Below are 16,753 nucleotides of genomic sequence, written 5' to 3'. Positions count from 1 at the left end.
ATGCATCCAGCCTTGCAATTCTACCTCACAAATGACTCATTCTGATTCATAAGTGAACTGTTCCTTTCCTCATAATTCCTCTGTCTCTATCTTAGCCCATGACACCATATCCCTTGCCTGAATTTCTTTCATCACACACCCTCCACCCTCCCATCTGGTAGTGCTCTCTATACCTCTGTTAGTACCCAAATTCATCTTCCACTCTGTAGCCAAGGGCATGTTTTATGATACTCTCTTGTTTAATATTTTCAATGGCCTTCTATTATCCTTAAAACACAAATTGGACTTTATATGTTGGTGAGGCAAATACTCTCCTGTTTTTCTTTTTAGTGCAGAATCTCCCTTCCAAAATTTAAGTTATCAGGCCTTCGGCCCTCCCAGTTGGAGATAACATGTCCAAGGTGCTCATGTAACCAGGTTCTCAACAATGGAACGTATACAATTTTATGTCAGTTCTTTAGAAGGAAATTGTGTGTTGTCTACTTCCTTGCTTCTTCCTGGAGGGTGGGAACTAGATACAGTGCAGGTAAGCTAACTTGGATCCCATGATAATGTGGACCTCACCCTAGGGAATGGGGTGGAGTCACAAGAAAAAGGGAACTTAGGTCTTTAGATGATCTGGTAGAACAGAGCTGCCTATCCACACTATACCACTCATTTTTCTCTGTATGGTTACATACAAGAGAAATAAACTTCCATCTTATTTGAGAAACTTTATATAAGGTCTCTTTTTAGATTTCTTAGCTTGGAGTCTAATTAATGTATATTACTTTTATGGATTGCTGGAGTATGCCTCCTGTTACTCTCTTGGTCCCACTTTTTTCAAATCTCCTCTTCACCCTCTGAAGCCATAATCATCTGCTGTTTTGTTCCTAGAGCATCTACAAGAACTTTTACCTGACCTTTTCCTCTGGGTCAATGCTTTTACCTTCTTCTTCTAACTAAATTCTACCCAATCGTAGGCCTAAGCTTAGATAGTATTTTTTCTATTAAGACTTCTCTGCCGTCCCCAAGTCTGGGCTCTTTTTTCCTCTCAAGTGTGACTCTCATATTCTGACTCATTCTATTAAAGCAACAATCATGTTATTTTGGATTAGTTTGTTTGTCTCCCTGACTAAATAATAAATTCTGTGAATGTAAAAACAATGTCTCATTCACCATCATATATCATAACAAATGATAGCATAATACCTGGTATGGACAGGGCATTATACAAATTAATTGAATAAATTAATGCAAACATATAGCAAAAAGATTATAAGGACATATATTTAAAAATAAACAGTTGTGGGAAGTCATAAGGAATATGTACATATCTGGGTAGTAGAGTTATAAGGGATTTTTTTTACTTTCTTTATTTCAATGTTTTCCAAAGTCTCTAGAATGTGCATATGTTACTTTTATAATCACAAAATACAATATAACAAAATATTTTTTCTAAAATATTAGGCATCGGAGACAAAAGATTACTTCTACTTTTGACTTACATACAACCAGAATATAAATATGAACTAGATAAAATATACTTCTGTCTACTAATTAGGAGCATTGTATGCCCAGGCTAGCAACAAAGAAATATGAAATACTGTAATTGGCCAATTTTGAAGTTGTAGCCCCAGAGAGATGAAGAAAATCAATATGAGCTGCTCCTCCTTCTCTCTGAGATGAATTTTTGTGTAGTAAGAGATACACTGAGGATGATGGATGTGGCTACATAGATTCCCTTTGTGCTTCTTTGAAAAGGCTTATTTGTCCTGCTTTCCACATAAGTTTTCAAAAAGCTTTAAAGATTAGGCTTGTTTTGCAACTGAAATTTCACTCTCTGGAGAGACTATGAGAGAGTCTTATGGTCTAATCTCAAAGGACATTTGCATAGGATTGGGTTTTATAATCTAAAAATTAAAAACTACCCCGTTTCTTCTAGCCTCCCGAAACAAAATTGTAAATGAGCAGTTCATGTGGATCTGGGAAAGCAGAGCATCTACTGAAAATATCTGCTTCTCAAATATGGAGCGAAACTGTAGCTGATACATGTTGATTTCTTTGTCAGCAGGTAGAATATACTCTCTATTTTTCTCCTTTTTGCCCTTGACATAGATGACTTGATTAAATTTAGTTGGTGTGCATTTAGTTTTAGATTCCTCATTGCTGAACTCATTCTTCAGGAAGGTAATGTTTCACTGTATGGAATCAAAGGAAATCTCCTTGAAAATCATCAGTCTAATGAAGACTGGTCATTCATTCTGATGAGTTTTCCTCATTTTCTCTCAGAATGAGGACAAATGTCATAGATACATTATACACAGAGGAAGTCTGGACTAAGGCAAAGGCAGAAATTAATTTAATCTCCTGTTCTAACTTCAACTACCTAAATCATTCAAACCAACAACAGCAACACAAAATTAATAGTTTGACATACTTTTGTATTTAACCTTGAAATATGGTCGGGCAAATTAAACCAATTCAACATAGGAATTCAATCAGTATAAAAAATCCATTAGTGATTGAGACCAATTTATTAACCAAAGAAATGTAAACTCAGGGTAATTGCATCACATATTCTATAGTTATAACTCAGCTGAAGAAAATGAAAGGCATTGGCAAAGAGGATAAAAATATTAGGGTGGTGGTATTTACTAAATGTACAGCTTAAAATATTAATTATCAACTTATTTCCATTCATTGACTATGTGTTCAGGTAAATTGCAATAATTCACTAATACTTCATTGGTAGATAAAAAAGAATTATACCAATCTATTTCCCATAACCTTATTTTCTTGTGTTAAAACCTTACCATATTCTACTACCAAATGGAAAGAAATGCAATCAATAAGATTTGAGATTTCTACCAAAGCCCTTTGATGAAATGATAATTTTCAATAAAATAAATTATTTCTATGATGGAAGTCAGAACCTAAACTCTGAGATATTTTTTCCCCCCCTGAGATCCTTTGTTGAGTTTTCACCCACATTTCAACTAAAATTGAATTAACATATAACAAAACAAAAACATGTTTTGGGTTTGGAAAGGAATTATCACACATTTAATTAAATCATACATCTAGAGATTAATTTTGCTACAAAATCCTTTTCTAGAAATTTCCTTATGTTTAAACACCACTAGTATTAGGAAATTTACTACTTTTAGAAACAGTCTATTTTATTCTTGGCCAATTTTATCTTTTCATTTTATCAAGTTGTAAAGTTATTTACATGCTACCTCACTTGAAACTCCAAGTGTGGGGAAGACTCTAAAATTAAGCTATAAATATTACAATTTTTGATGAGGATATAGATTAAGTAATTTGACTAGCGAGTAAAGGTAGTAAATGTAGAGTAAGGTTTAGAACAGTAGTTGGCAGACTAAGGCCCGCAAGCAGCCTGTTTTTATATGTCAAAAAATAGCTTTTACATTTTTAAATTGTCAGAAACAAATCAAAATAAAAATAATATTTTGTGCACATGAAAATATGTGGTATTTAAATTTCAGTACCCATAAATAAAGTTTTATTGAAACACAGCCTCATACATTTGTTTACATATTGCCTATGATTACTATTGCACTATGATGACAGGGTTGATTTGTAACAGAGATAAAGTTTAAAATACTTAATATTAGCTCTTTATAAAACAAATTCACTGATTCCTAGTCTAGAAAAATGTCCAATATAAATATAAGGTGAGGCACATATGTATTTAAAAATTTTTAGTAGCCCCATTAAAAAACCATAAAAAGAAACAGATAAAATTAATTTTAATAATATATTTTAAGTCAAAATATCTCAAACATTATCATCTCAATATGTAATCAATATAAAAATTATAAATGCAATATATTACACTTTTATCACACTAACTCTTCAAAGTGGAGTGTGTATTTTATATTTATAACTCCTCTCAATTCAGACCAGTCATATTTCACATGCTTAATAACCACCTGTGGCCAGTAGCTACCATACTGAGCACTATGGATCTAAATAACAGGTCTTCACATATTCAGTCAGATCTCCAGCAACTAAATAATATGTTCACATTTGATTGAGTTCATGTTTTCTGCCCTATTCTCTTCAATTCCCCCTGCCTTTCTTTCCTGAAAAATGAAGGTCTGGGTCAAGGGTGGCTTGCTAGGGTTGGGGGTTTCAGTTATTAAGGTGTAGAAAGGAGGAACTTCTTTGTGGGGTTGTTCAAAATCCTGAAAGCACACTTGTTTATTTTTACCCAAGTTAAAGTTCTAAATTCTGAACTGAATCCAACAATCTAAGTGTTGCCTCTCTACTGCAAAGTAGGAAGAAATGTCATCTTTGTTCTAGAGTTAATTTTGTTATCTAGAGATAATCTGTTAATGTAGTCCAATTTGCTTTTTTGGCAGCTACATCGCACTGTTGATTCTTATTATACGCATGGGAAATATCACCTCTATGTCTTTTTTTTAAAGTACTGCAATTAAAGCCACATAAACCTGTCTTACACTTAAGTAAGGCTTCTCCTTTCCTTACTTCTGTGTGGTGACTCAGAATCTATGCTCACATGGAACACTGGTGGTTGACAAATAGGACTGTGTTCTCTAGCTACAAAAAACAATATCCGCATTCCCATTTTGAAGGGGCAAAAAAAAAGAAAAATTGGTTGATAATGTTGACATAAGTTTACATTATTTCACTATACATTTTTCTGAATTTTTATTGTTAAACATCTTGATTGTTAAACGATAATAAAATGTGTAGGAAACTTGTGACTGGAAGAACTCAGAAAAATTCACCCATGCATACTTAGTTCAAGCACTTTTATTTTTTGTGGACTTGTGTTCACAGAACTGTGATTTTATAGTATTTTTAATTTGCACAATAATGTTTTAATGTAGTAAAATTGTTCCCAGATTTTAAAATGGAATTAAACACACCAAAAATATATGTCATTAAAATATTCCATTTGGTTGTTTCGGATAATAACAATACATTTCCACGTGTTTTAGTATTGGAGCATGTTGAAGATCCACTGTTCTAGAATACATTTCATTCTTTTTTTAAAAAAAATATTACCATCTGATTTCATTCATATATGGAATTTAAGAAACAAAACAGATGAACATAGGGGAGGGGAGGGAAAAATAAAATAAGATGAAAACAGAGAGGGAAGCAAACCATAAGAGACTCTTCGTGAGGGTTGCTGGATTGGGGTAACTGGGTGATGAGCATTAAGGAGGGCACTTGATGTAATGAGCACTGGGTGTTATATGCAACTGATGAATCACTAATTCTACCCCTGAAACTAAAACTACACTATATGTTAACTAAATTGAATTTAAATAAAAAAAATTTAAAAATATATTACCTTATTCTCTCTTGCTGTTTTCACATCAAAGCCAAATCGCTAAATGGATAGTATGGAATATAAATCCTGAATATAAAATGTGTCCAAATCAGTTCCTATTTTTTTCCATCTCAAACCATAAGATAAAACAAATGTTAACTTCTGCAGGTTCTAAGAAATAATAGTTTAAGATTATTGTAATTATGTTTGTCAAAGAATAGCTATATGTTATCTCTCAATAAATAACAGGTATTCTCCTAATTTCTCCAGTGAGGCACAGACTGTCAGGAAATTCAGTGAAAATAAAAACATACAGTATTAATACAACAATGGTAGCTAATATTTTCACGGGCTTACTATACGACACACTGTGCAGAGATTTCATATGTGGTATCTCATTTGATACTCACAACAATCCCATGAGATTATTCCCAATATTGTTGCCATTTTACAGGTCAGAGAACAAACTTATTGAGGTTGAGTAACTTTCTCAAAGTTACAAATATAGAAGAATACTGATTTTCTCCAATAAAATACTATTTTTTTTTGGTTACCCACTGAGGAGCCATTAGTAAAAATCCTTATTTTTGCTATGATGGTTTGTCCACTTTTAAAGCATATTTCTGTGAAAATTCTAGCTCTCCTCCTAAGCCTCTAACAAAAACAATTTTTATATATGCTGCCTATTTTCCAAAATAAGTCATAATTGTTTCTTGAAAAAATATCTCTGCAGAGCCGGAATACACATGACAACAATGGCACATAATAAACTGTATTATCAATTTTGCCTTTCCTGAGGAGTAGGAATCATAAAAAGAGGCCACATTCAGATTTGTGTAACTTATAAATAATAAATAAATTGCATTATTGATCAGAGAGTTATCATCTCCTCTGTTGAACTTTGCTTCTTTCCTGGTTTTCCATTTTTTGGTGAATGAGAGTGTTCCTTTCAGTTACATGGCCTCAAAAAAATCTCATAATCTTTCATTTCTCTCCTCCCCACAAGGAATAATTTATCAACCCTTTCAATTCTGGATGAACAACAAATATAAACCCCTTTTCCATTTTCACCTCCTTTACCGTGATAAAGGCACTCATTTTGTCTTTTCTGTTGCAATTGCCTCCAAGCTGAAGGCCTGGATTCAGGCCTTTTCCTTCTGATTCACCTTGAATATTTCTGCAAAATTCCTTTATGTGAAGTGCAGTTCTACATAGTAGTTAAGAGGATTTTTCCTGGAGTCACATTCCCAGGGTTCAAATTCTGGCCCCACCACTGACTCACTCTGACTCTGGGCCAGTCCCTAAAACAGTAGGCCTCGGTTTCTTTTAGCTTACACGGGAATGACAGCATTGCTTTTGCCATTAGGTTGTTCTGAAGACTATATAAAATGTGCGCAGCATGTAAAATAGGGTCCAGAACAAAAATAATTAGTTACCACTATTATATTTCGGGGAAAAAGCTTCAGTGGTTTTAAGTTTCTAAACATGGCATTCAAGACCCTGGGTATCTGGTTCCAATCTATTTTTGCAATCATGATTTCTCATGATTCCAAATGAATTCAATTCAACATCTGTTTAGCCAGAACCCATCTATACAATGGAGGGGATTAAGAAACCAGGCATAGTCTTTACCTGGAAGGAATTTGAATTCTGGTAAGACTAATGGAATCATAAATAAATAACCATATTATAGCATATCAAGTACCGTGCTGTGGCATATAGCAGGAAGTGATTGGTTCTTTTGAAAAGGCATTTGGGTAAGAGGCAAAGAAGGCAACATTTGGACTGGACCTCCTCATAAATAAGGATTTTACTAGAGCAGGCCATTAAAGGAAAAGAGGAGAGCATATGCCAAACATTCACACACACTACACTAGGCCACAGAAGCCCATATTATATACCTGCTTGGGTAGTGCCCTCCTCCGGTCTTCCACCTTCTCTGCTTATAATTCCCACCTTTCCTTCGGCTTCAACACTTAAAATCTTTTGCATCCCCCAAGACCCAATTCAAACATTATTTGCTCAAGGGAATTTTGATTTTGTTGGCTGGAAACTCTTTTCATTTGTCATTCCTATGGCAAGTTAACTAAATCTTTCTGTGGTGCTTCATGTATTCTATTGTCATAGTTATTCATGTATAGAATGTATGCTCCTTAAAACTGGGAGTTATATAAAATCTATTTTTGTGCCTCTTTGTAACACTTAGGTAATTGGGTTTTTAAAAATTTTTACTTAAGTTTTAGTTAACATACACAACTAATGAATTGTTGAACACTACATCAAAAACTAATGATGTACTATATGTTGGCTAATTGAACATAATAAAAAAAAGGCATACAGTGCAATGTTGGTTTCAGGAGAAGAATTCATTGATTCATCACTTGCATATAACACCCAGTGCTCATCACAACAGGTGCCCTCTGTAATGCCCATCACCCATCTGGCCCATCCCCGACCCACCTCCTTCCATCAACCCTCAGTTTCTCTATCATTAAGAGTCCCTTATGGTTTGTTCCTGTCTCTCCTTTCTCCCCACACCAATATGCCCATTTGTTTTGTTTCTTAAATTCCACATACAAATGAAATAAAATGACATTTATCTTTCTCTGATTGACTTATTTCACTTAGCATAATATATTCTAGTTCTATCCATGTCATTGCAAATGGCAAGATTGCATTCTTTTTGATGGCAGAGTAAAATTCCATTATATATATATATATATATATATATATAATATATATATATAATATCTTCTTTATCCATTCATCAGTCAAGGGACATTTGGGCTCTCTCCATAGCTTGGCTATTGTTGATAATGCTGCCATAAATATCAGGTGCTGGTACCCCTTCGAATTTGTATTTCTGTATCCTTTGGGTAAATACCAGGTAGTGCAACTGTTCTATTTTTAGTTTTTTGAGGAACGTCCATACTGTTCTCAGCAATCAGACAACAAAAAAATAAGAGGCATCTAAATCAGCAAGGAAGAAGTCAAACTTTCACTATTTGCAGATGATATTATACTCCATGTAGAAAATCCCGAAGACTCCACCAAAAAATTGCCAGAAGTAATACATGAATTCAGCAAAGTTGCAGGATATAAAATCAATGTGCAGGAATCTTTTGCATTTCTATACACCAATAATGAAACAGCAGTAAAAGAAATCAAGGAACCGATCCAATTTGTAATTGCACCAAAAACAAGATATCTAGGAATAAACCTAACTAAAGAGGTAAAAGATCTATACTCTGAAAACTAAAGAACACTTATGGAAGAAACTGAAGAGGACACAAATAAATAAATAAATGTTTTAAAGCCAGAAGGACTTGGGATCGAAAAGTGACTTGCTCAAGTCACTTACCCTGAATCTAAGTTTCCTGAGGACAGAAATTATGTTTAGCTTTGTCTATCACTACCTTCTGGATATAATATGCCCAAAATACTTCTGAATCAGTATCAGATCATACCAGTGGCAGAGGTATTGACCAAAATCCACTCTTCACAACTCCAAGGTCATTATCTATTCCTTTAAATTATGAATGATTGTATTATGTGAAATATAAGAACTATATACATTTCTTAGCATTCTGTATTAATTTCTCTAATATATGAATACTTGACATAAATTTATTCATTCACATAACTTTATATAGATGATTATGTACCAACATTTGTATATACTGCCTATTCTTTTATGGCTAAAAATGAATGAAAATGTACTTGTGCTTAAACATATCCTTCTCTATTTAAAATTTATGTAAATTCTAGACTTAGATGGATCCTTTTGAAATCATGTTGTAAAAGAAAGGAAGCACAGTCACTGGAGACTAGAGGATTGTCATTTAAATGAGTAACTTTTGCAAAGAAGGTCAGAAAGTGAGATTACAGATTCTGCTGAACATTATATTTGCCTTAAAAAAAATCTCAGCAGTTTTGTTTACTTGAATAGTGTTTCCAAATCTACTTTCATTAGCTAGAGTGCAGCAGGAACCAGCAGTTCAAGGAGAGAATCCATTTCCAGTAGCTTATAGAGATAATGATAAGCCATCTTAAAGTGTGGGTTTATTAGAAATGACTGAAATGCATTATAGGGCAGTGGTAACCGTAATGGTTGGTTTACCAACCAGTGGGGTGGAATTAAAAATGCATTAAAATTTATACAAAAGAAAGCAAATAGCAGTGAGTCTCTATTGGTTTTGACAAAGTTAAATGAACTGTTATTTCACTTTGTGTGGCTAATAAAATAGGACCTGTAAAAATAGAAGAAACATTCCCTTTTGGAACCTGAACAATGTGAAAATCTATTATTAATGAAACAGACAGCTTCCTTCTTTATGCATGTGAGTAGCGTATTCATTAAAACAAACACACTTACATATAGGAAGAAGTCTTCTCTTAGAATAAGTGTCAATATCATTGATTCTTTTTATGACTAAGATTTGATCAAGCAGAGCATACAGAATTAGAAAGTGAAACATAACCCCAAAGAGGAGGGGAGTAGATAGCTATGAAACATACCTATGAATTCTAATTATAGACACTAATTTTAACTCCTGTCATTAATTTCAAGGCATTCCTTGAAACTTTAAGAAGATTTCAGGTTCCTGGCCTTCCCATCCACAGATCCCATCCATCTGTCTATTCATATACTCAAAGATACTTCCCAAGGAAGGGTGATTAAGGAATGTAAAATCACTACCGTCATGCAATTTGTAGCTTAGCCACAGAGGCATATGTTAAACAAACAATTTCATAAATCTATTATTACAACTGTTATAAGGAGTTCAATGAAAAAGCACAGGATGCTATTAGCAGAGCCAGCTTCACAGGCACAGGATCTGGGGACTCTCATGAGAGCTCTTGCAAACCAAGGCTGCAGATTTGGCTTAATGCTCTCCCATTGCTATCTTGAAATTCTTAATGATTTTATGTTTGAAATTGTGTATTACAATTAGGTCCAGTGGTATAATGTAACACGCAGATGAGCAGAGAAGACAGTGCAATATGAGTGTCCATCACCTCTTTCTGCCCCGTTCACATGTAGTGCAGCATTCTGGCTGGCCTATGATATATAGGAGTTCAGTGATACTTACAGGATATAAGATGAGTATTTTACATCTATGTCTGACAGCCCCTAGAAGCAACAATTTCTGTTCTAACCAGAGCTTATTGTGAATGCAGAAAGAGGCTAATGTTATTGAAAGAAACATGAATGACCAAGAAAACCTATCAGATCCTTTCTTACTCATGTGACTTCCCTGTATCAGCCAACCACTTATGCTGAATATGATGACATTGAAGAAAAGGGTAAGATAGGGTGACCCATGGTTTCTTTCTCTTTCAGTCATTCTTTATCCATCAGTAAGCTAAAAGTAGAGACTGTTGGAGCGCCTGGGTGGCTCAGTCGTTAAGCGTCTGCCTTCCGCTCAGGTCATGATCCCGGGGTCCTGGGATGGAGCACTCGGGCTCCCTACTCCGTGGGAAGCCTGCTTCTCCCTCTCCCACTCCCCCTGCTTGTGTTCCCTCTCTCGCTGTGTCTCTCTCTGTCAAATAAACAAAATCTTTAAAAAAATAAAATAAAATAAAAGTAGAGAATGTTAGTAAAATGTGTGCACGTCAAGAAGTAAAATACAAACATCTAAATTGGTTGTGTGTAATATTTCCATTGTTCCTCGAGGAAGGAAATATATATACATGTATGGGCTACAAAGCAGGAATTGTGTAATGCCTATTTTTGCATATGTCTTAAATTCACATTTGCAATTAAAGCTGGCATTGTGCAAGACAGAGATGAATGTCAAATGATAATAATTAAAATGTTTATGTTATAATTTGACAATTTATAAAATGAATGCTAATAAATTAAAAATTAATTTTTCTTTCCTTAGAACATTAACAAATAAAAAAGACCATGACAAGTCAAGAGAGGTGGAAGGAAAAGGGAAAACCTTTATAATCTAATACCTTTAACAATACTTTTGTTTGGCTCTTTGAACAAGGGGTTCCACATTTTCATTCTGTGCTGAACTCTGCAAATCCTGTGAATGGCTCTGCTGTAAGAGTGTATATTGAAGATCTAACTGAGCCTGGGAAGTTAAGGAAAGACTTCTTGCCAAGTGGTAATTGCTGAGAGAAAGATGAGTAGGAGTGAGGTAGATAAAAAAGGCAGTAGGAGGCCAGGGTGGGTGAGGAAGGGTTGGATGTTCCAGGCAGAAGGTCCCATACAAAGACGCTGAAGGAAGAAGGAGCCAGAAGTGTTTGTGGAACAGCCATAAACTCAGCGTGGTTGGAGCTTAGTAAGTACGGAAGGGATGGCACTGGGCAGAGCTCACATTTGTACCCTGCTGAGGAAAAGTGATAGGGCTGAAATGAGGACAACTGGAATACCCAGAATTGATTATAATAAAAGCCATCCTATATCACAGTATTATTATATGCCTGGCACTCCGCCAAGGGACTTGATGACATTACCTTTTTGGTCCTCCAACAACAAAGCAAAGTGGAAATTCCTGGCTTTGTTATTCAGACAAGGAAATATGGGGCTCAGATGGATTAAGAAATTTGTCCCATGTCATACGGCCAGTGACTGATAGAGTCATAGATAAAACATTCTATCTGAATATAGACTAGAATGTAAGCCCCAGGAGGGAATAGACTTGACCCGTTTTTGTGCTTTTATATTCTTAGCACCTAGACCAATGCCTGCCACATAATAAGCTCTCAATATTTGTTAAATGAATGAATGAATGGCAAATTCACTGTGTCTTCAAGACTTCCAACAGATTCGGGACTATTGGAGTATTTGATTGGGATTTCTGTATATGTTGAGAACTAGTAATGTTTCTTTTCAAATGAATTATAACAAGTGAAAAAGGAAAGCAACATAGTCAGTTGAAAGAGAAAAGACAGAAAGGTGGGTACAGACTTTGCCTTTACTAGCTCTACAGCCTTGAGCAAGTCACTTCCCTACAGGTCTCAGCCATTTCAGTGGAATGGAGCAGGTAGTATGGGGTTTTTTCCAGATCTCACATATTATAATCTGACTATTCTGTGAATCGTTTGGCAATAATAGAACTCAATGCATAGTTTCTCTTTTTCTTTTCTTTTTTTCATAGTTTCTCTTTTATAACAGAGAGGAAACACAAAACAATTCTGAGGCACCAAATATTCTTCCAACCAGCTCCTTCCTTTCTTTCTTTCTTTCATTCATTCATTCATTCATTCATTCATTCATTCTTTTAGCAAGCCTTTCTGAGAATTGTACCATAGGCCCACAAAAAGCCTCCTGCTAAAATGAGGAAATGGACAATGATCTCCATTTCCAGAAACAGAAAGACCTCAGGATAGTAAATCATGGGTTAGAGTTTAGGTGCTACTCAAAAGTGGTAAAAACCAAATCTATTTCCACTTTGAATCGTGACTTTGGTATCAAGCTGAGCCAGTGCTGCTGTAATGCAGAGTACTAACGCCAGCACCCGTCCGAATAAATTCCAACATGTAGCTCATTTGACTACTTTCTTCACTTTGACTTTCCCTTGGTGAAAGAGCACAGACAAAACTTCCTGCACAAAACAAGGTTTGTGCCTTCACCAATTACTCTGTCTTGAGGACTCCCTCATGGTCTCACTGAGGCTTCCTTAGTCTGCATAGTGATCTAGGATGCCTGCGCCCAACCTCCCTTCCCTCTCTCCTTCCCTTGGGGTCAGAGGTGCACCCTGACCTAATGGTTCCTCCAGCCCTTCTCTCAACTCTGTCTCCGTTTGCTTTCAAAGACTTTGATTTTGAGAAAATCTAGTTTGGGTATTTGCTTCTTGAGAGACCTGGACTGACAAAAAGATACATCTGGCAGAGAAACATGCTAAGTGAACCATTCCTTAGCCTCAGTCTGGTTAATGAGTTATTGAGGAACACACTAGCTCAGTCCTTATTGAATTGAAAGGAACATGAGCAAGCTGAAAGGCTGAGTACTGAGTACTAATTATGTGTTGAGCACATGTACTAACTGCTTCTCGTGCCTTATCTCACTTAATCCTTTCAATAATCCCTTGTAGTAGGGTTTTTTGTTTTTGTTTTTGTTTTTGTTTTTAATAGATGAAACTGTGGCTTGCCAGCTCATGAGTGTTGGAGGCAGAATTCCAAGACAGATCTTTATTTTACTTTATTTGTTTACATTTTAAAGTCTATGCTCTTAAATACTCAGTACTACAGCCTTGACCAACAGTGTCCTTGATAGCTTTTCATATTGTAAGAAAACACTAATAGTATGTCTGTTGAAGAAAAACATTCAATCTACCAGCACTAACACTACCACCATCACCACCATCACCATCATCACTCTTGTCTTCATTATCATCAGTTACAATTCTAAGGGAGATGTGCAGTTAGTGAGCATTTATATATGCAATCTACTCTTTACTTTTCATGACTTCTTAGTGAATTAGGTACGCATTGCAAATAAAGGCCAGAGATGTCTTTTCAAAATAAATCCAGCATTTTTTTTCACTGTCATGCTATCTCTTCCTTTATGCCATGTCCTCATTCGAGGTGAAGTAAAGATGTTGAGAATTTAATATTTTCTTAATACACCAGTTTTAACTGTCAATAGGACCCTTGAAAATTTGGTTTCATAGCTGGACTCAGTAGGAAAAAATCTCATGTCTTTATTCTAGAAACCGCTTTCTCTCCAGGACCAGGAGGACTGGGCAATTTGGGTGGTATTATAGGAAACCTTTTGCCTCTGGGTCAATGTCACTGGGCTCCAGACCAAGTCAGTAATGATCAAATGCCAGTCTGTTTGACAGCTGTCTTGTGACCTTTGTGATAGGGCCTACAGCCAGTCACTTATGGGCAACCTTCCATGCTCCATTCGGTGTCTGCTGCCATTTGTAATGACAGGCACAGCAGAAAGGTTGGCAGTTCAAACAGGCATGGAAACCCTTGGTATCCATTACTGGAGACCAGCATTTAAACTCTAATTCAATAATAGCTCCCAAACCAATAATAATTTCTTTCCAAAAGAGGGGCTTTTCTCTGGCCCACCTGCCCCAGTCATCACCCCACAACTTTCTCTTTCCATAGTGAGATGAAAATTTACCTTTGAATTAAACACAAGGTCAGGTAAAATAAGTCACTGTGAGCAGTCATTATATTTTCTGTCACTGGACCAATTAAAATTTCCAGCTGTCAGGTTTTGATGTTGCAGCTTCATAAAAAACGACACTGAGATGCATTGATCTGTGTCAAAGCTGCTTCAGAGGGAAAATTGGACCAAAAATAATGATAATTGTCATAGGATGTCACACTATTAAATGAAAACATAAAAAGCAAAATGCTGTGGAGTATTTGCAAAGTCATCCTTCTCGTCGAGGTGAGACCACATTACACCAAAGCAAGCCCACTGCTTCAGTGATTGTCCTAGCTCTGTAGTGGATACTCTCCCTGGTCTCTAAGATAAAACTCTGCCTAGTTAATGCTAATTTGATTTCCATTGCATTTTCAAACTCTATCTATCTATCTATCTATCTATCTATCTATCTATCTATCTATCATCTATCTATCTATCTATCTATCTATCTATCATCTATCTATCTATCTATCATCTATCATCTATCTATCTATCTATCTATCTATCTATCTATCTATCTATCTATCATCTATCTATCTATCTATCTATCTATCTATCTATCTATCTATCATCTATCTATCTATCTATCATCTATCTATCTATCTATCATCTATCTATCTATCTATCTATCTATCTATCTATCTATCATCTATCTATCTATCTATCTATCTATCTATCTATCTATCTATCATCTATCTATCTATCTATCTATCTATCATCTATCTATCTATCTATCTATCTATCTATCTATCTATCTATCATCTATCTATCTATCTATCTATCATCTATCTATCTATCTATCTAGATAGATAGATAGATAGATAGATAGATATAGATTTATAGATATAGGTATATAGTATAGATATATACATACACACACACAATCATTTGGATAAAAGAATCTTGCTAGAATTTCAAGATTTAGGCAAAGTAGGTAATTTTTTCCCTATACTTTAAAAGAGTTCAGCCTATTAGATTCACTTTACCAAAAATGCAAACTCATTTTTGCTTTTGTTTCACTAGCCTTTGGAGCTGTATCTTGAAAGAAGTTGCTGTGGCCGATGTCAAGAGGTTACTGCCTATGTTCTCCTCTAGGATTTTGATGGATTCCTGTCTCACATTGAGGTCTTTCATCCATTTTGAGTTTACCTTTGTGTATGGTGTTAGAGAATGGTTGAGTTTCATTCTTCTGCAAGTGGCTGTCCAATTTTCCCAGCACCATTTATTGAAGAGACCATCTTTTCTCCTTTGCATATTTTTTCCTGCTTTGTCAAAGATTATTTGAACATAGAGTTGAGGGTACCTATCTGGGCTCTCTATTCTGTTCCATTGGTCTATATGTCTGTTTCTGTGCCAGTACCATGCTGTCTTGGTGATCACTGCTTTGTAATATAGCTTGAAATTGGGCAATGTGATGCTCCCAGCTTTGTTTTTCTTTTTCAGCATTTCTTGGTGATTCGGGGTCTTTTCTGATTCCATACAGATTTTTGGATCATTTGTTCCAGCACTTTGAAAAATGTCAATTCCAAAAATGGAATTTTGATCAGGATGGCATTGAAATATAGATTGCTCTGGGTAGCACAGACATTTTAACAATGTTTATTCTTCTGATTCATGAACATGGAATGTTTTTCCATCTTTTTGTGTCTTCTTCAATTTCTTTCATGAGCGTTCTGCAGTTCCTAGAGTATAGATCCTTTACTTCTTTGGTTAGGTTTATTCTGAGGTATCTTATCGTTTTTGGTGCTACTGTAAATGGAATCATTTCTCTAATTTCTCTTTCTACAGATGCATTGTTAGTGTATAAGAAAACAACTGATTTCTGTGCATTGATTTTGTATCCTGCCACATTACTGAATTGCTGTATGAGTTCTAATAATTTGGGGGTGGAGTCTTTTGGGTTTTCCAAATAAAGTATCATGTCGTTTGTGAAAAGAGAGAGTTTGATTTCTTCTTTGCCAATTTGAATACCTTTTATTTTTTTTGTTGTCTGATTGCTGTTGCTAGGACTTCTAGTACTATGTTGAACAATAGTGGCGAGAGTGGTCATCCTTGACGTGTTCCTAATCTTAAGGGAAAGGCTCTCAGCTTTTCCCCATTGAGGATGATATTTGCTGTGGGTTTTTCATAGATAGATTTTATGAACTTGAGGAATGTTCCCTCTATCCCTATACTCTGAAGAATTTTAATCAGAAAAGGATGCTATATTTTGTCAAATGAAATTTTGGGACTTCATCAAGATAAAAAGCTTCTGCACAGCAAAGGAAACAGTCAACAAAACAAAGAGGCAATCCACAGAATGGGAGAAGATATTTGCA

This window comes from Eumetopias jubatus, unplaced genomic scaffold (assembly GCF_037043125.1).
Source record: "Eumetopias jubatus isolate StellerSeaLion01/CBP00866 unplaced genomic scaffold, mEumJub1_p1.0 scaffold_13, whole genome shotgun sequence".
In the NCBI taxonomy this organism is placed as follows: domain Eukaryota; kingdom Metazoa; phylum Chordata; class Mammalia; order Carnivora; family Otariidae; genus Eumetopias; species Eumetopias jubatus.
This window is presented reverse-complemented; position numbering follows the sequence as displayed.